We start from the raw sequence: 21,321 nt of genomic DNA, 5'->3' as shown, positions 1-21,321 counted from the left end.
AACTGTGAATTCTACCCTGCCCTGGGCCTTTGCTCCAACTGTTGCCTTCAACTGCCACCAGAATGTTCTGTTCTTAAAGTTCTCAGGGGTTGGTGCCCCAATTCTACAGCTGAGATGGGGTGGGGGTGCAGAGGCTGAGAGTCCAGGGCCCCGGTTTTCACCCTGGGAATGAGCTCAGGGCCTTTTTTAGTGCTTGGCTGAGCCTGTGCTCACCCTTTCCAGGCGGTCATTCCCTTGGGTCATGCTTGCTGGACTCTCCCTGACTCTCCCCCACATTGGTGGGCCCAGTTGAAGGAATTTGGGGGCCTATGGACTTTGCTTCACCTCACTGGCCAAACCCCCACGCAGCTCCTGGCCCTAGACCGTGTCCCCAGTTACAGCTGCCCTGGAGAAGCTCCTACTTCAAGACTGAAACTACTTCTGCTTCTCACTTCTGAGGCAGGATTCAGACCTAGGAGTTGCGTGGGGTGGCCATCGGCTCAAAGAGCTCACACAGAGACCCCCTGCAGAGGGTCACACATGCATTTGTAGAGGGGAACTGTGCCCCCACCACCAAATTTCTTTCAGTCCCTTCTGGATATCTCCATACTGGGAAAATTGGGGCTCCCTCTCATCCTGGGGTGTGTCTTTAATAAAGCCCTGCCTGATGTCTATTCTTGGGAGCTGGAAGCCTTTCCAATCAGAGGGGGCCTTGGGCCCCAGGGCTTACTCTGGCCACTCCTTGGTCTTTTTTCGTTCACTAATTCTTCCACTCACTCACTGTCCACTGAACCCTGGGCCAGGCATTAGCTTGGTACTGGGGATACACAAAGTGACAGGTGGACAGGGGCTTTTGCGTCAGAGAGCACCCAACGACGAGCCACCTTGCAAAGGAGCACCCTAGGGTGCCAGCTGAGGCCAGGTGACAATGCCTGGGGACTTGCAGGCTTAGAATTTTCATTTTTCTCCTGGAAGCCTTAGGGAGCTGATGGGAGACCCCTAAGGTGTGAGGTGCCGAGACAAGGAGAATGACAACATGGGCTGGAAGATTGACCCATGTCCAGACCACGATGTCCTTTTCCTGTGTCAGCAAAGCTAAACCTGAGAAACAGGCAAGATTAGAAAGGGAGTAGAACAGACCTGATAACGCAGAACCTTGGCAGTGAACGTGTGCCTGGACAAGGCTAAATACCAAGAGAGTGATTCATTGTCTAGTACTAACAAGACAACTAACTGAAAAATGTACCAACTAAAAAATGAGTTGCAGTGGGCACTTGGGATGCTTGAGCCCAGAATGAGAGGCCTTGCATCCCCTGGTGTTGCTCCTCTAAACCCTCCTTTGTGCCTGTCATTTCTTTATTTCCAAGTTCTTTCGATGCCTCTCCTCAACCCTGTTCACCGGAGCTGGTCTCCGGCAGGGAGCTATGAAATTATCTTCAGCAGAGAACAGAAATGACACTGGGTTCTTCAAAAAACAAGACACGAGCAGCCATGTGGAGGACGAGATAGAAGGAGGTGGTGGAGACCCATCGGGAGGGCCATTGGCTGATTTGGGTTGCAGGGGGCTGGGGAGAAAGGGTTGGAATGATAACCCAGGTAGAGGAAAATGACAGACTTGGGGCTGAGGGACCAGGGTGGCACATGGGGCTGAGGGACCAGGGTGGCTCGCTGGAGGAGCAGATCTCAGGGAGGACAATTCTGAGGAAGACGACTGTGTGTTTAACTTGGGGCATGTTGAGCTGAAGTGTCTTTGGAAGGAGATATTTGGCAATGGGCTCCCGCGAGAGACCAGACTGTAGATGGAAATTGTGAGTGAGGTGTGTGTGTACGCTGGCCCTGTGGACCTGAGGACCCAGATGGAGAGAGAGACCAGCAAACCGAGGGTGCCCAAGGACCCTAAAAGGGGAGAAGGACTCTTAAAATAGGCTGTGGAGGCATGACCAGGGGCGCAGGAGACCCCAGGAACCGTGGGCTGGCTACAGCCTTGGAAGGGCGTCTTCTCCCCATGATTTGCCTCAGGAGATGATTCCACACTTAACCCCGAACATGGGGTGCAGAGAGGAGCATGGGAAACCACTGCCCAGGTCAGCTGGGTGAAAGTCTGGGACAGGAGGGCTGAGGAAGACTGACAGGCCCTTCGAGGCCCCCTTGAGGAGAGGCTATCCAAGGGGGAGGGGCAGGGCCAAGAAGCCTGTGGAAGCACAAGGTGGAGTGTCAGCATTTTCTTTGTCTAGAGGTCCCTGGGCTGTGAGTCAGGGGTGTTATCAAAGAAAGGGAGCAAGGATCCCAGGGGACAGGAGAGAGGCAGGCTCTGGAGGAATCATGGGTATTAAAAGCCTAACCTTTGGAGAGCAAGGTCAGCTTGGATCTCTTGCCCCCACGAAGTGCCAGATGGAGGCGGCCCATCAGACCCACCCTGCCCGGGGCCAGCGGGTCACGGCGTGGTGGGCAGGCTCTCCTCAGAGCTCTGGGTTCGAATGCTGTTTTGTGCCTGGCCATCCCAGGTCACTCCCGACTGGGGTCCCTCGCGGTGAAACCCTTCTCCCCAGAGGCAAGGCGCAGGCTTGAGGCCATGGTCACAGAAGGAAGAGAATCAGAAAGGGTGGGGGCAGGATGAAAAGAGCTTGTGAAAGTTCTCGTGACCCCCAAGGCGAGGTGTCAGTGGGGACAAGACATAGGTTTTCAGGAAGAAAGGGAGGCTTGGCATGGGCCCCAGGAGAGGCTGTCTTGACTTGAAGGGCCGCTTTGGGAGGGGCTCCCTCAAGTATGTGGGGGCCTGGGCTGTACCTCCAGCCTTCCTCTTCCCCATTTGTGGTTGGGAGGGTTCCATGGGTTAATTTTGTAGGGACCAGCCTGGCATAGTGCAAATGCTGGCTGATACTATCACAGTTTCCCAAGGCATCAGCCATTGTCACGACATACTTGGACTTTGCAGATGCAAACCAGGTCTCCTATCCATGAAACCCCACGCTGCAAAAAGTAGGCGTTCCAAGAGAATGACTGAATAGTGATGAGGATAAAAGACCGGGCTTTAGGATGACGTGGTAGGATCAGTTTGGGGAAACTGCTTATTGCTTAGAAGGGACATGGGCTCTGGAGTCAGAAGACCACAGATACTTATGTAGCCTTCTTCCATGTGCTGGGACCAGTGCCGGGGGCGGAGACTTCGGTGGCCATCCAGATAGAGGGGACCTTTGTTAACAGAGCTGATAACTCTGTTGGGGAGCCAGATGCTGCCCCCAAGATGTGTTAAAATAATTACAAGTTATAAGTAATTCTATGAGTGGGGGAGACCCAATGGGCATAATAGGGTGAAGGTTCCCTAGCTTCAGGTTATGGAGATGTTCTCTGATAAGGTGACAAGAAGTCAACTATTAGCCATGCAAATGCAGGGTTTGGATTGTTTGGGACATGGGGAGAATATTTGGCGGTAGAAAATTATTTCTTCAGGTACATTTGAACATCGATTTCTGCATTTGTAAAATGAGGATAATTCTACCTATCCAGCTCATCACAGAGCTGGTGCAAGGATGAAATGAAATGTGAGCGGATTTTATAACCACAGAGAGGTGACTAGGCCAAAGTTTAGGGGGAGAGACCTCACTGGTCATTTTCTCTCACTTTCTCTATTCATTCAATTGTGGGGATCCCTGGAGAGGGGCAGTGGCTGAAGGTCATGTTGACATGAAATGACCTTGGAGTCATGAAGAGCAGTGCCAGGTGGTGAGGTGGCCCCAGAGGGGCAGAGGTGATTCCCTGCTGAGTTGGCTGAGCTGAGTCTTAGGCAATATGAGGAGAAGAGCCATGTTTAGGCAATGCTGAAGAGGTGGAACATTTCATTGTGGAGCTCGTGGTACTTTTTCCAGTGTCTGGTGGACATGAACCTTCCAGGACCCTCCTGGAGGAAGGCCACGGCTAGGGCTGCTTGATCTCTGCCAAGTCTCCACTCAGTTCCAGACACGAGAGGCACACAGGCCTTCCTCTGGGTGCTTAGAAGTGTGACCTCCATCCAGTAGCTCATCAGTGAGTGTTTGATGAGTCTGATACCACCAAGATGGCAGGCAGCGTGTCTGGGGAGAGTTTCCTGATGGGTGGAATGCATAACTTGTGTGTGTGTGTGTGTATGTGTGTGTGTGTGTTTGTGTGTGTGTGCGTGCGAGTAACGGACCCACAACTTCAGTTACCAGATCTGACTGGTCTTGTTCTGCGGTTCCATGATGACATCAGGCCTCTTGGTGACCTTCTTCGAAGGCTCTGGCCCAGGGGTTACATGGGCTAACACTACCACTGAGAACACTATCCAGAAGCTGTGGGGACTGGCTAGGTGGTCACCAAGGTTCATGGTGACCCTGTGACATACTCAACGGGGCTCAGTCCTTGGGGGACAGACCGCAATGAGGAGACACAGCAGTGGCCATGCCCGCTGTCCAGCCAGGGCATCAGGCTTTCTCCCAGAGGGGCCAGTTCCCGGTCCCATTTGCTTATCTTGCTTCACGGTGCATGTGAAATGAGATGTTTCTACATGCCTGCAAAAAGTTTTGACCATGATGCCACATATTCCATTACAGCCAAGAGAGGCAGGCCAGTCAGCCAGAGCTCCCTGGACACGACACCTGCCATCTTGGTCGTGTTATATGGGCTCGCCACAAGCCAAGATGTGTCTGAAAATCCTGTGAAGGATGCAGCCAGACAACAATGTGATTGCTCCCCGTTCTCCTTGTGTCACAGCATCGAACACAATGTGGGGGGACTCAGGAAAAAAAAAATGACATGGGATCCATCAGATTGTTCATGAGTGTAAGTGCTGGACTGCACAGCTCCCCTATTGAAACAAATCGTTCTAACCAAACTCAGGGCTCAAATCAGTTCAGCCCCGATGGATCAGCCTTGCCTCTCACTTTCATTTCTAGACTTGGACAGCCTCATCTAATCGGTCACCCTCCCTAGAGAGTGAAAATAAAAGCTTTAGTCCAGGACTGGACTAAACTCAACCTGCATTGGCTTAAGCTGCACTTCCCTGGTGTCTGGGCTGAAAAATCCCCGCCCAGTCTGGCCCTTAGCCATGCTCCATTTCACATCAACCTTGAGGCCTGTGCGGTCCCCGTTCAGCTGCAACAGTACCTGATCTTTTGGGAGGCTAGGCCCGGCATTCAGAAACACTTGAATAGAGAGCTGGTCACCCTGGAATACTCTGGACCTGCCAGTCAAAAGGCAGGGAGAGGCCAGATACCATCCTGCATGCTCCACCTGCCACCTCCCCACCCTCCCCCCCACCACATCTTCTGTCTCAGCATCACATTCATGAGCCAGCCTCTTTTTGCCTCCAATGGGAGAGCCCCTGGACACATCAAAAGACTCAGTTAAGCTTGACAAGGCTGCCTCAGGGGTTAAAAAACTCTCCGTTCGAGAAGCCCTCACTGCAGAACTCTGGGCCCTCACCCGCACCTTTCAACTGGCAAAAGGTCTATCAGTTACAGATTCTCGCTATGTGTTTGCCACCATCTGCATGCATGGGGCATTTTAGATGTAAGGGGAAAAGAGCAAAAAATCCTCCAGTTGCTAGAAGCAGCCTGGTGTTGGCCAAAGTGGCGGACATTCACTGCCAGGGACATCAAAAAGGAAATCCTTCGACTGCTAGAGAAAGTCTGGAGTCTGGTTAAGTGGTGGTTATTCATTAACCAGCTGGCCAACCTGAAAGCCAGGCTGGCGGTGGACCAGTAGGACAAGACCCTCCAAAGCCAGCAGCCCCTTGACTGGGGCGGCGTCCACATCTACAGGTCCACCAAAATCCTGGCGTTTGGGGAGCAATTCGGGCAGGTGTCAGTACAAAGAAAACTGCATCCTCAGTCCTGGTCATGGAGCCTGCAAGGGGCAAGACAAACTCGGGTCCCAGCCTGGTGCCAGAGCCCCCTCCCCATGCTGCAGGACCACCTCGGGGCCCCTACTCCTCGCCCAATGCCAGGCAGAGCTCCTCCTCCTGGCAGCCCTCCAGGTTGGCCAGCTTCTGCCAACAACCACCCAGGTCCTTACTGCCTGGGATGCTGGGGTTTCCTAAGAGCTGCCACTGGCACACAGTATGATGCCCATGATCAAAATGCAGTAGAGGTCGGTCGTGCAGCCTTACTTCTCAGTTTGCAGGTGCCAGTTAAATTGCTTGAGTTCGTGGATCTGCAACTGCCGACTCACCACCTAGACGAGGTGGCCTCACTGCACCAGAGTGGCCAGGCGCACCACCTCCTGCTGCTGCAGATGCCACAGCAGCTCCTCCTTGCCCAGTGCTGCCATCTCCTCATCCGTCAGCTCCTCCATGCTGCCCACCTCAGGCAGAGATATCACCTACCTGCCACCGTGGCCTGGAGTCCCCCGTGCTCAGGCTCTGGCTCTGTGGGCGGCCAGCTACAGCCGAGCTAGTAGGAGATGGAAGACAGCTTGCAGCAAAAATCAAGGAGGAGGTTGTCCTCCCCATGGTGCAGCTGTTGAGTGCTGGGCTGTGAAGCTGCCCGAAGCCTCTGCAGCGCTGGTTCGATCCCTGGCTGCCAGGCGAGGGTTCCACATGGCGCGCAGACCTCTCCTGCCTCACCCGCTGCTCCCCTCAGCAGTGTATTTCATCAGTCTGCCTGTTCTGTTCCCCGCTCTGGTGAATCCTCTCACCCTAACGCGCTTCTGACTGTACCCAGTGCTTGTATAAATAAACAAATAAAATCTTAAAAAAAAAAAAGTTTAAAAAAAAAATAAAGGAGGAAACAAGAGGAGTGATGGCTCCTACCAGATGGATGAGTTTTTGTTCCTTTAGTCGTTTCCTCAGGTGCCAGACTTGTGTGCAACATAATACTGCTTGGAGGCCTAGGTCCCCGCCAGGGATACAGCACATGGGCTCCTCCACCTTGGAAGACCAGTAGATGGACTTGACAAATATCAAACTTTGCAGAGGCTACAAATATTTACTTGTCGTGATCTGCACCTACTCTGGGTGTTACTCCGACCACTCCCGGGTTAAGCCAGCCTGCCCAAAGATGCCAACGAAGTGGACGGCCTGCCTGGACTCTACAGACCAACTCAGGTTGACCCTGCAGGGAGACCCTAACTGGACACCTTGACCCTTTTACAGCCTTGCTCCAACCACACCCCAAAAGCTGATTGCCAATGCATAGTGAGAGCTTGAGGGACATCAGAGGGATGTTCCTAAACTGTTGGACTGACCCCCGTGTTGGTTGTTTTTCCTATTTCCTCTTTGGCTTGGCCATTCTTGTTGTTTTAGCTTATTGCCTGCCCTGCTCTAAAATCTGGGAGCAGGCCCCCTGTGCTGTGGGTCCCGGCCAACATCGTAATGTCTCTGTGACTTGCACACACGTTTCCAAGGTCTCTGAGGGTTCTTCTCTATGTGCTCCCAATGGTAACTTTTTTTGTTTGCTCTACCGGCATCTGTAGATGTCTAATTCCACCTGATGTGAGTCTTTGTCTCCCCACCTTACTCGTCTCTGACTCAGCCTTCTGTCAGGTGAACAAGCCACCCAACTCCCAGACGTGGCCCTGGCTGTCATTCCAAACATAGCCCCCGGGCCATCCCACTGCTGGTGGCCCTTGGTGTTTCTTCCAGGATAGACTTGGGGGCGGCAGGTATCCGGGTGGCACAAAACAAGTTCACAGTCTCTCCCAACAAGTTGATTGAGACCTAAGTAATGTGGCCCAATCTTTATTGCTACCCCCTAGCATTTTGAAGGGGCATCAAAAGGGGGGAAATGAAGCAGGGAGTTGCAAAGTCTGCTGCTCGGACTCTGCTGCTTGCTGGAGCGGAAAGTTCCCGCAGTGTGCTGCTTGCCCACAGTAGTAGCTATGGCTACCTTGCCCCCCGCTCCCCAAACAATAAAGAATGCTTATGCTATGATGGATGGGGTGACAAGTTTCCTCATACAAACTGTGTGAAACCTTCCCATTCTGCAATTTGGGGCTCAGACTTTTGGGAGCCATCCACTGAGCCCACAGGTGTGACAATTAAATCTCTTTCCCCACCTCTCTGAGCGCCGTCTGATTTCTCTGGGAAATTGCTGTAACAATCTGGGGGGAGTTTAGGGAGGAAGAAACCCTGGCCGGTTGGTGAAGAAGCGGGAAGCCAGGTTTTAGAGGTTCTAGAGAAGAGACTCTTGGCAGGTGAGACAACGAGAGAGGAGCTCCGCAAAGGGGAGGTTGCGCACGGAAGGGAAAGTGGATAGAAACTCTGTTTTCTGTGGGCAGGAGGGGAAGCTCGAAGGAGGTTTTTTTTGGCATGGGCGTTTGCCATGCGGGTTGTGTGTGTGTGTGTGTGTGTGTGCAGGTTTCCTAAGACCCGTTGGGGGCTATTTCCTGCTGAGTTAGGGCCCCGTGCTCAAGGGTACTTCTGTGGCAAGCACTTCTCAAGCTGAGTGAGATTTTAGCAGTAACAAATATGAATAGCAAGATTATGTGCTATTAATCTTGTGACCTGCAGAATCAATCATTATGCCTGGCCCTATGGAGATGGGTGAAGAGGAGGGGCAAGGGAGGAATTTGGGACAGAAGCGGGTGAAAAGGCCAAGGCAAACCTGAGGGCTCTGAACAGAGAGGTCATGGCGGGCGGAGGACTTAGATTGCCTGGAATGACAGTGAGGAGCTCAGGGATTAGCTTATCTCTGCCTCTTGCAGAGGCTGTGAGGGGTCTGTCTGCATGGGGCATGGTTGTGCAGGGGTGTGGGCCCAGACGGGGAGGAGCAGTCCATTTCCGCTTTTCATGTCTCTCCTAACACCAATAGCACTGTTAGTATATATATATATATTTTTAAGATTTATTTATTTATTTATACAAGCAGTGGGTACAGTCAGAAGCGCGGGAGGGTGAGAGAATTCACCAGAGCCAGAGCAGGGAGCAGAGCAGGCAGAATGACAGAGTACACTGCTGAGGGGAGCAGCGGGCACGGCAGGAGAGGTCTGTGCGCCATGTGGGACCCTTGCTGGTGTCTGGGGATCGAACCGGCGCTGCAGAGGCTGTGGGCAGCTTCGCAGCCCAGCGCTCAACCGCTGCGCCACTAGGGGAGGCCCAGCACTGTTAGTATTAACAACGCTCCCCACTAATGGCACCTCCCGGTGGGCTCTGGACTCAGCTGGGGCTGCTGTTCGTGGAAGCCGCAGGAGGACCCAGTGCGTCTCCTGGACGGAGAAGCTCCTGCCGGAAGGGGTCAGTTCTCCCCACTAAATTGACCCACTTGGCACGATTCCAATCAAAATTGCAGTGGGAGGGAGGTGTTTAAACTTGGACTGATGTTGCAAGTGTTTCTTTGGAACAACTGATTTTGGAAGAACCAGCGGGACTTGCCCAGAAGGGAGGTAAAATTCGAGAGCAAAAGCTTTCATTGCTGATGTTAAAGCATCACATAAATCAGTGACAGGCCACGGGGAGTCCCGACGGCGTGCACGCTTGCTTGTCTGTCTGAGGCAGTTCTGTGTTCCAGGGAGAACCCCGAGTATCCAAAACAGTGATTTGCATCACTGTTCAGAGTAAATCAAGGTAAGTGTCCCATTTTTTAAAATTTCTTTTCTATTTTCTTACATCATTGTCCATTTTTGTACAATATTTGATTTTTCCCCTCAGGTAGAGTCCCAGGAGTTCTCCGGCCACCGCAGCACCCGTGATCACCACCACAGTCCCTTGTGCTCTTCTCTCCCCTGTTTTGACCCCTCTCACCCCCCAAATATCTATGGTTGCCTGCAAGTTTTGTCTTTTCCTTGATCCTTTGTTTGGTTCTCCTACATTCCCCTATCAGTAGCCATCTGACATTTTTCTTTTTCCTTCTGATATTTTGCTTAACACAGTCCCTTCCAGCTTCCTCCACGTTGCTGCAAATGCCATGAGTTTATCTTTTCTGACTGCCTGGTGGGATAACACACAGTGGAGTTAAATGCCCCTTTCATTGTCGCCGTGGCACAAAGGGGGTCTCCAAGGACAGTTCCCCATTGTGATATGTCCCGTCACTTCACATGCAAAGATTTAGCAATCTTCCTTTTGGTTTAAGGGCGGAACCTGGAGATCTGTCTGAATTCTGTGCGTGCTTGCTAGTGAGTGCTCTTGATTTTCTGGGAAGGTCCCAAGAGAAAGGCAGAAGAGGCTTGCACGCAGCCTCCTACATCCAGCTAAGCCAGCGAGCTCCAAACTCTGTGGCCGCCAATGTGAAAGGTCTCCTGTTTTTGGAAATTCATCTGTTCTCTCCTCCTACCCCCTCCCCACTCCCAACATGGTGCCCGCAGACTACAAGTGTCAGCTTTTGTCCTTGAATATCAAGAGCTGGTGATTTACCTAGTGAAGATAGCATTCCAATTCAGCGAGCAGAGTACAAACCATGCGATAATTGGTCCAGCAACCACTTAGTTGTTAATGTTTTCCAGTGAATAGTTATCCTGTGCCTGCTTGGGGCACAGGCGGGCATTCGTTGTTCTGGGTGCTAAGTTAACATGTAAACAAACCAAACAAAGCCTTGAGTGTCCCAGGGAGCAGGGAATCCTAGGGAAGAGGATGCCCTTGAGCAAATTAGCTAACCAATGTAGAACGTGGCCGCTGACTAGTGGACTGAAGAAAACGACACTGGCCTGACACTGATGAAGTGGGCAGTAGTCAAGGAGGACTTCTCGGAGAAGGTGGTGTTTGGGCAGAGAGCTGAAGAGGTGGGGCCCTCTAGGGTAAGGAGGTTCCAGGAAGTTCCAGGAGCAGCATGCACAGAGGTGAAGCTGGTGGGTGGTGGCTGCTGGTGGTGGTGGGTTGGTGGTGGGACCAGAGGTGGGACAAGGTTTTTCCACCTCCACTACAGCAGAATTATTGTCAGTCATCATACCTGGGGATCATTTTCTTGATTCACTCTTTAGTTTTAAAACCATTTCAAGAGCACAAACTTGCATTTTAAAAGAAACCTCAGGTTTTGTTAAAGTAATGCATAATGAATTTATTGCTGATATTTGCCCTTAAAAAACCCTTAACACTGCCCTTGGCGCTGTCACCCTGCTCCCTGGTTTTTGTCCGAAGTACAGAGAACTCCAAGTGGGCAGGTGGAATACAGAAGTTGGTCTAGTTCTGACTCTTGGGGCTTTGGCCCAGGTGCCATCACTGGGCCCACCGTTTAGATTGTGCGATGCAAGGACAGGGGACAGGAAGTGCCCTGAGCAAGCTCAGATGGCCCCGCACCATCACCCACTCAACTCTCAAAGCACACGGAGTTGAGTGTATTTGCACAAACCTAATATTTGTGTGTGTGTACCGTGTGCATGCACGTGTGTGCCTGTGCACACGTGTGTCTTCTCCCTGCTACCCAGACTCCAGATGCGCATCATCCTGGCATTTGCCAACATACAGAATGCTGGGGTTCTCCTCCATGGCCTCTGCTGCCCAGGTTAGGCGACTCCCTGCTCCCATCCCAACTTGGCGCAGGGTTGTGCCTCTGTCGTAAGCTATGCTCAGACCTGATTGCTCTGACGACATGAATGGAAATGCATCTTGACCCCAAGTAGCCACCTGTGTTCTTTGTTCTGCTGCCCCCATCAAATTGCTCGGGTGCTGAATTCCAAGGGGGCCTCATCCTCCAGCCACCACACCCCTGTCGGATTGGCAGTTTCAGGAGTCTATGGACGCAGAAGGGTGGGGGCGCCTGCTGGGAGGGGGTTGTTCCTGCCCTCTCTAACCATAGTGAAGCACCATTTGTTATTATTTTCCTTATGATTAAAACAGGCAGCAGCTTAGGTTGTTTTGATGAAATCAACCTTAAAAGTTGGCAGAAATTTCTAGAAGGCCAAACAACTTACCAAAAGTTTGCTTCTCTCTGTGTGTACACCTGTGTGTGTGTGTGTGTGTGTGTGCATGCACAGCTTTGCCTGTTGGGAATTTTAGGGTAACAGAGGAGAGGATGCCTTTGCCATTTTTAACAGCAGGCCTGGGGTTCCTTATGGAGTCATTTCTGGGATTTGTGTGCTTGCTCCTGCCAGGGAGAAGCTAGAAGGCAGTGAGGACAAGAGGCATTTTATTGCCACCTTGTAGAGACAGTAGAACCCACGAAAGGTGCCTCCAGCTGCTCACGAGCAGGTAGAGCTCCCATCCAGTGAGTCCAGCCCACCCTGGAGAGGCCTTTCTCAGGCATGAGACTGAGCCTGATGAGTGGTGGGCAGGGGACAAGCTGCACCTCAAGGCCACTGTGATGGTCCTAATATCAATTATAGACATTTTGCAATAATAGAGATGCTTTTCAGGGTTGGCTTTTTAAGGGGAGGGTTGTGATGTAAGGGTTCTGTGGCTTACAAGCTGGAGGTCGGATGAATTGGGGTGAGCCGGGGGTGCTGACAGCCCTCACTTCAACCTCCAGGTGGGCCCTAGAGTTACCAGGTGCGGACACCAGAAGACAGCCTGCTTCCCAGGGCCTCTGACCGCAGGCCATGAAGAAAACCCAGGGTATTTAAAAAATGCCTTTGCTCTAGAAACAGGTATTCATTCACAGCCCTGTGTCCTGAAAGGGGGGCCTGGCAGCCAGGATAGCGGCTGTTCGAGGCAGCCTCGTGGGCGGCCAGGGAGCTGGCGAGGGAGGGAGGTGAGCCAGACCTGAGAGGCTTCCCCTCCCGCCTTGCGCCAGGACCCCCTCGGCGCCTCTGTCTGCGGAAAGCATCTTGCTCAGTGTCATTATTTTTCACCCTCAGCTTCTCATCCATTGGACGATAGGAAAAACACCCACTTGGAGGCCGCGTGACTTACTTTTTAAATCCCAATTAAACTCCATCTGGTGCTGTTTAGGGAAGAGGCTCCGGCCCTAGACAGAGACTTCCCTGCATGGCTGTTGCCTCATCTTACCTGCTTCTCCCAGCACCAACAATTCCCCACGAAGGGTCAGGGACAAGAAATCCTGCAGGCCGGGTATCTGCAGAATTTTTCAGGCAATTTGCAGCAACATGGATGGAGCTAGAAGGGATCATGCTCAGTGAAATAAGGCAGAAAGAAAAAGAAAAATACCGGCAGGAATAGCAGGAATTTAGAAAACCTAAGTAAGAGACCAGGAAAAAGACTAATCAATACAAGGTAAAAATCAAAATCAACAAGCAACTATAAACCAGAGACACAGACTGTGAAGTCCCTTCTCAAGCCCCTGGAAACCCCCAACTAGCCAAGCTGTTTCCCAGGTGCATGGTGCCACCTGTATAATTCTCTCCGGCTGAGCAGTCTGCTCTGGTGTGAAGTGCACTGGGGGCTTCCGTCATTTCCCTTCAGTATTTTTCCAGAAGACCTTCATTTGCCTACATTTCACTTTTATTTAATTCTATTCCACATGTATTCTATAGGACATATTGAATTTTATAATTTAGAACCTACATCCCTTAATGACACCTTTATGGTAAAAGACTGGCTTTTAGGACATCACACAATCTCCGGTATGACACAAAAATTTCCACCTGCATCCCTCTGCCATCGAGCGCATGGATGGAGAGTCAGTTCCACTGCCCTGTGATGCTGAGACGTCCACGAGGTGACAAATTGCAACCTCAAGCACATGGTCCCCTCAAAGCAGTGTCACGGGTGACTGACCTGCACCCAGGAGCACAGGGCAGTTTTCCAGCTCATCTGAGGAAGGAGGCGACTGTCCTTTTTTCTGAGCGCGCCATGTGATCGTAGATTTCTGCATCCCAGCGTGTTCCAAGTGCTTGATATACACAAACATGTTGAATCTTTGTCTATGTCCCAGGAAGAGGCCCTGTAATCATTCCCGTTTTGGAGATGAGAAATCTAAAGTGAAAAGAAGAGGGTCTCCCTGGTGGCACAAGGGGTTAAGACGCAACCTATGAAGCAATGCGCAGCCACTATAGCATGAGTTCGATCCCCGGCCAGGGAGCTACCCACATGGCGCAGCAGACCTCTCCTGGCTCGCCCGCTGCTCCCCTCAGCAGTGTGTTTCAGTCAGTCTGCCTGTTCTGTTCCCCGCTCTGTCTCTGGTGAATCCTCTCACCCCCCATGCCTCTGGCCTGTACCCCAGTTCTTGTATGCATAAATAAATCTTTAAAAAAATAAAGTGAAAAGAAGGGTCAGTAATTGACCCAAATTCCCAGGATTTGAACCCAGGAAACCGAGAACCAGAGGCTGCCCGAGGCGAGAGGGGTCGACCTGGGACAGGAAGGCGGAGGCTGGGCAGCTGGAGAGAACCTGGGCCCGGGTCGTGTCTGCAACGGTCATGTCTCTGAGTCAGGTTCCTCATTCACGTCACGGGCTCTGGATGGAGAGGACCGGGCCCTGGGGCGCAAGACAGGTGGGGGCTGCAAACTGTGCGGCTATACTAGGGGAGCACTATCGTCCTGGCCGTTCATGTTCTATACTTTAATTTTCCTGTTTGCTTCATGAGCTGGGTGAGGCGCTGCCTCTGGCATCGGCGCCGAGTCAAGAGAGGGCAGCTGGGTGTTCTGCGGCTCCTTCTGCACGTGCTTTTAAAGATTCCGCTACACGGTTATAAGGATGAAAAGGAAACTTGCCCAAAGGGGAACACAGAGGAGGGAGAGTGTGACTTTTGTGGGTGCCGCTTAGAGGTGATGGTGACTGAGCCGGGTTTGGAAGTATCAGTAGAAATCAGACGCTCGAGCGAGGGGGGAGTAAAATCAAGAAGGTTTGGGAGGTGACCCCGCCCTGGTGACGACTGACGGGTGAGGAAGGGAGGTGGCCCAGGACCCCCGGGGCTCCCAGTGTGGGGTTGTGAGTAGATGAGGCCACATGTGCCGTCTTCCAGGAGGTCATGGGAAGAGGCCAGGCACACAGTAGGTCTCAAAGCATGCGAGTCCCCCCTTCCGCCTGGAGGGGTGGGTGCTAGCTTTTTATTTGGAAATGAAAAGAAGACATGTGGCTTTATGAAATGGCCATGTTTCCGCTGGTAGGACTGCCTCTGGGTTGCCCTGGGTTTATAAAGCGGGTGGTGCTGCAGCAGCTGGCAAGGGTGAAAGCTCTGCTCTGCTGTCTTATCTCCGCCAACACCGGGGCCGCGGCAGGGGTGGGGGTAGGAATCCTGCAGGACACGTGCACAGGAACCTCTATCTTTCGCGCAAGGGCTGCAGGCAGAGCTTCGGGTCTTCCAGTGGACGATCTACTTCTTGGGGCACCACCGACACCACTGAGACTAGATTTTGTGCTCCCACTGGCTTCCCGCCCCAGCTTCATCACTTTCTTGGAGATCAGAACGTTGCTCTGTGTTTGCTTGGCCTCTTGCTGCATTCGGGTTCCAGCCCTGAGGACACCCCAGATCTTGATTGGTGGGGGGAGGTGGGGATCACCTCAGACACTGCTCTGGACACTTGAACCCCAGCATCCTATGGCCAAGGAGCTGGAACTGGGGGCCCTGACTGCCCTGATTTGGGGACAGCGGCTCATTCCCGCTCACCTTAGTCTCTGTTAGCAGGGGCTGCAGGGGAGGACCCGCCCTTTGGCACTGACACTGTGTCTGGGGTGGGGGGGGGTCCCCAGCCTGGAGGGGGAAACTCAATCACAGAGAGGGAGGAGGGAGGAGGCTTTTAGTCAAAGTGCCTGTCACTGGGGGCAGCTGATACCATCGCCCACCCGCTCTGGTTACATCCCCTGCCTCCCTGGAGCGCTGAGAAGCCAGCAGCTGATACCAGAGAAGGGGGTGAGGGCATCCCCCACAAAGGGCAGGAAGGGGGAGGTGGGAGGGGTGGAGGAGGCTGGGAGGAGGCTCTGTGGGACTCCAGCATTTTGTAGTCTTGACCCCAGTAACCCCCTTCAGCACAGATGTGAGGTCGCTTTCTTCCTGGGAGCCCAGGGGTGCCCAGGAAGGAGCAATCTCCTCAAAAATCAGATTCTGTGGCTTCCAGCGCAGCACGCCTGGTTCTGGTGGCCTGACACCCTTCTCGCCTGCGCTCGCTGCCGCTCTTTGGCCTGCAGCTGCTGGCACACGCGGGTGCTGCCTTCTCTAGCCAGCAGTGGGCCCTGGCAACGGAGGGCTCCCGGGAGCCAGGCCTTCCTGGCTGGCCGGTCCGCACCCCAGCCCGTTTCACACCTTCCCCACTGCCGGCCAAGGAGACTTGGCCATAGAATTTGGGAAGAACCCGTTTAATTTTCTGCTCACTATGTGGAACTAAAGCAAAATGCCCTTGGCCTCTGTGTCATCTCCCTCCACCCACCCCACCCCACCCAGCCCACCCCAAAGGAGGCTTTTTCTCTTAATGGAGCGTTTTCTACAGCCTTGAGCAAAATCACGGCTTCTGGTGCTTTCTCCCACTGCAGAGAGGCTGGGCTTTGCTTGCCCCCGTTTTACAGATGAAATACTGAGGGCTGGAGAGGTGACCTCACACGCAAAAGGGTGCCCCAAGGGAGGTGGGGGATGACCTGGGCTCCTGACTCTTCCCACCTAGCTGCCCCGGGTCAGGTGCCGAGCCCTTCACCACGCGAGCCACACAGCTCTGCCTTTTCTTCCTGAGGCTCTGCCGTTGCCGGTGCTGGACAAGGAAGTCAGTCCTTGGGGATGGAAGCTGCAGGCCCAGGGTCTGCATGGGGGGGGGACCACACGGGGGGCCCCCTCAGGCAGAGCCCCCTGGCCAGGAGTGGGGAGTAGACTTTAACAAGTGCCCTGTGGGGGTTCAGGTGAGGAATGACTGCCCACACCAGTGTTTAAGAATGGCGGGCGTGGTGTGGTAATGAGCAAATGAAGGGTCTGAGCTGACACCCCTAAATCATCTGCAGTGCCTCAAACCAATGCACCTCAATAAAAAATAACACAATTTAAAGAGAGAGAGAGAGAGAGAGAGAGAGAGAGAGAGAGTGCAGCTCGCTGCCTCACAGATAATACACCCTTTCACTTCCACACCTGTCTGAGTTCTTACCTCCACCCCTCATCTGTCTCAGGTGACGCTTTCTCCAAGGGGGGCAGGGGAATCCCCTGGTGGCTTCAAGACTTGTCAGGATGCCGGCCAGGGACCGAGAGCCCGTGAAGTGCAGGCTGAGGGTTTGCTGAAGCGCAGATGTTTCTCGACAGTTCTGGGTGAGGTCACACCTGAGTTCTGTTTCCTCTTCTTTGCAGGGCGGTTTCCTCTTCCGCACCAGTGAGAAAATGCTTCCTCCATGTTGGGAGAGCGGCCCCAGGCCCAGGAGGGACCGGGGATGAAAGCGCAAGGTGAGCCGGCAGTTCCCAGGAGACAAGTGGCTGTAAGCACGCGTGGAAATCACTCCAGGGCCTCGCAAAGTCTCTCCTCCATGTGCCCCACTAAGTTTGGGAGACGCCAAGGCCCCCAATCGAAATGAAAATGATGACACATTAGTTGCCAGCTAACAGGCCTGTTGAGTCACTTTTTCTGTCCTCTCTCCTCTGAGAGAGAAGTTGACGCAGTCTCAACCACACGGCTACTGACATGGGGGGTGGGGGGTGGTCCTCGAATTGTGGGGTGTCTAGCAGCATCCCTACCCTCACCTCCTAATGCCAGAAGCAGCACCTCAACCATGGCCAGAATATGTCCAGACACTGCCAAAGGCTCCTGGTGGGCCAGCGTCATCCCAGGCTGGAGGGATCTCATCTCTTGCCTCCCTCTACTGGCTTCTCTGCCTTGGGGGGCTCTGCCTTTGGCAGGTGACTGAACCACCAAGAATGCCAAGGTCCTCACTGAAAATGGGATCGCTGTGTCTACTTTCTGGGGTGCCGTGAGAGAATGCCTGTCAACACAGACCACTGCCTCAATTTAGAAACCCGGAGTGCTCAGCCCCCCAACATCTTATGGTGCAGGAGTCCCTCCACTACTCTGGTGGGGCTGCATGTCCTCCAGGCCTGTCCATGATGGCGTTGCACCCTGGAGCTACACTGGGGTGCAGCGTGCCGGGCCTCCCAACTGGGAATCTGCTCTGTGAGTGTCGCTAACCTGCAAGGTGCCCACGGGACCCGAGCAAGGTGGGGTTTGATCTGAACACTCCAGGTGGTTCCATTCGACTCATTCTTTCTTGTCTGCTTTCCACAGAACCGGTACTCGACATCCTCTGGTTGTGTGTGCGTGAGAGGGGGTGTGGGGGGGACTCTTTTGAGGCTGCTCCCCACGTCCCTCCCTCCCACTGTCACCTCCCGCCGCGCACAAACAGTTAAGGGCTCGGGTCCCAGTCCCCGTGGATGCTCTGGAAGGACTGGGTGAAACTGATAGTACTAACATTACATCGCTCAAATCCCCAAAGAAAGAGTAGCTGGGCGGATAGAAGGAATGACCCCGGAGAAAACAGCTGTCAAGGGCAGCGATTGGTTTATCTTTCATGGAAAGACACGATGAATTCTAAATTAAGAGGAACCGCGGGCCGAGCAGGCGCGCCCGGGCACCTTGGCAGCACCCGCTGCTCTTGCACTGGGCCCGGGGGAGGGGAGGCCCGCCTGGCTGCGTCCGAGGACAGGCATTTGTGTGGCTCGTGGAGGAACACGGCCCAGAGGGCCCAGAACCCGGTCTTGGGGGGGTGGCGTGGCCGGTGTCGTCGCTGCCCGTGGTGGCCGCACGCAGGCTGGACCCACACCTGGACTCCTCGGGCTCGGGGCTAGGCCTCTGCCCCACTTGTGTGTGTTCATGTTTCCCCAGGAACAAGCAGGGGCTTTCTCAGGAGGCCGTGAATTTGAGTAGAAAGAGGTTGGTCTTTGGAAGGAAACTGACCCTGCCTTGAAACTTGGCTCTTTTCAACTTTGAAATCGGTAGCCCTCAGCAGGGGCCTTCGTCTCTTGTGTCTCAGTTTCTTAATCTTCAGGACAGAGGCAAAATGCCACTCTTATTTGTGAATTTTTAAAAAAGATTTATTTATTTATGCATACAAGAGCTGGGGTACAGGCCAGAGGTGTGGGGGGTGAGAGGACTCACCAGAGACAGAGTGGGGAGCAGAACAGGCAGATCGACCGAAGTACACTGCGTGAGGGGAGCAGCAGGTGAGGCAGGAGAGGTCTGCTGTGCCATATGGGTAGCTCCCTGGCTAGCCGGGGATCAAACTCATGCTGCAGAGGCTGCGGATTGCTTCATAGTGTGGTGCTTAACCCCTTGCGCCACCAGGAAGGCCCATTATTTGTGAATTTTTTAAGGGTCACGCCCAGTGTACATAGCCTCTAGCCTAGTCCAGGGCTCAGGACTCTGACGGTGGAGGTGGTCTCACCACCGGCCTGAGGTCCGAAGTGGCTCAGCACATCCGCACAGTCCCTATGTGCCTGTTTCGAGGTCTGTATATCCCTAAAAGCAGCTGCCAGACCTCAGGACTCAAGATCCCTTGCAAACTGGACTAATGTGATGAGTATCCACCAGGAATTCCCCCGGGGAACAGGCTTCCTGCAGCCCCTCCCTGCCGTGGGTGTGGCCACCATAGTTCTTTGTGCTGGGCCACAGCACCTGGGCAGGTGAGCATCCTAGGGAGGGTAGGGATGCCAGCACCCACCCCAGGAAGCTCAGCACTGTGTTCTCTGACTGGTTCAACATTTTCAGGATGATGCCGGACATGTGTCCTACCCTGCTGGGAGGAAGCCAGCTTCTCTGTAACTGGCCTTGGTCAGGTTCATCTGAACGTCATGTTGGCCTGTGGGTCATGTCAACTTGGAAGAGGTGAAATGAGGTCTGGGGCACTGATGTGGGCAGGAGGGAGGCCCCGGGGCTGTAGGAAATGGGTGACCTCCCAGTGCCCTGCCTGCCTTTGGTTCTTCATTATGGACCGGACTCTCCTGCAGGCAGGTGCCAAGACCCCAGCCCCAGGGTGCTAGATCATGGTATCCAGAATAATGAAGGGCAGGAGAAGTCAGCAGTGTTTTCAGGAGATTTGATTCATTTTCTTCATTAAGTCTCACAGGATTAGTCCAATCCCTTCATTTTACATAGAAGGGAGCAAAGAGGTGGAATCCTACCCTGCTAAGTCCAGAGATCACCTTAGCTAGGGATGTGATAAAATTTGAGGGCTTTGAAAATAATAACTCCTGTCCAGGCAAATGGAAATGGTCACAGGCTGGGGGCCCATTTAACCGTTTTCTGGCAGAGTTGGTAAGGGAATTAAAGTCACATCTAGGCAATGATAGCCATAGGACTAGCCCCTGAGTTATCCGATCCCTTAAGCAATGGGCCTTTCCAGGATGTTCTCTTGTCTTCTGCTTTACATTGGCTAAGCCTAGCCAATAAATTGAATTAACTTCATGCTATTGATAGTGTCTGTCTTAATAAGCATTTGCTTATACCTCCCAAAATAATATTTACTTTATTTAGATGTATCTTCATTTCCTTTTATGGGGGAGCCTCAAACTTTAACACTCGCTCAACTCAGTTCACCCATTTTCTGGGGGACAGAAGGCATAGCCCCAAAGGCAGCGGGTGAGTGCGGTCACTGCCCAGTGTGTGGGTGTCTTTCCTGGCCATGTCCTCCCTGGAGGACAGAGCAGTCCTTCCTCCTGCTGTCACCATCATGACAGAGCCGGTCCAATCTGTGTAGGTCACATCGGTGTGATTTCCTGAGTAAAAGAAGCCTTTGCCGATTCCTTGAACCAACACAACTCCCTGTTTTAGCAGGGTTCACGCCCTTTCACCTTTTGGATGTCTTTAATTAAAAACTGAAAAGCTTCTCAGCCCTGAAAGATGAATTGGGGGTATGCCTTATTATTAGCACATACCACCTCTGGAGTGCAGCTGTGATTAAATGCAAATTGGTGCTTAGGAATAATTAGCCCAGGAGGCCTGCAAGCGTGCAGGGAGCACCCTCATCCAATTACTTCTCACATCGAGTGTCTGATGGATCACGCCTCGGGGCTTTGGAAGAGCTGGCATCGCACCCTCCTAACTTCGAGATTGATTTTAGATAGGATCAAAATAAACTCAAATCCATAATTGAGGATTAAAAAAAATCCTCTGGAGGCAGATGGAAATGAATCCAAGCTGAGTGTCCATTCCTCCTTCTGCAGCGACAAATCAGCTCTGGGCACTGACCTGTAGAATGTTTTTTTCCCGAAACAGGCCTTGAGATAAGGACCAAAACTCGGCCGGTATGCCTGGTTAGGCCTGTCTGTATAGAGCTGCTCAGAATCTCAGCCACACATCAGGAGACTGAGGGACGGAGAGGTTAGGTGCCCGTGATCACCAGGCTAATAGATGGCTTTCATTTAAATCCAGCACATGCCCAAAAAGTGCTGAATGACAGGATATGGGTGCATCCCGATAAACTCCGAAGGGGCCAGGAAAAGACTTCACGACTGCTTGGCTGTGATTGAGTCTGTTACCGTCTTTAAAAAGGAGCAGCACCGAGAACAGGGCCTCTGCCCCACGCCTGCGCTGTGAGCGGCCAGGGCTGAGAGACAGCCGCTCCCTTTCCCGTAGGCAGCGCTGAACCAGAATAAAGCCCACGCC

This window comes from Talpa europaea (genome assembly GCF_964194135.1).
Source record: "Talpa europaea genome assembly, chromosome: 14".
NCBI lineage: Eukaryota > Metazoa > Chordata > Mammalia > Eulipotyphla > Talpidae > Talpa > Talpa europaea.
The sequence above is the reverse complement of the archived record's forward strand: the minus strand, read 5'-3'. Positions refer to the sequence as shown.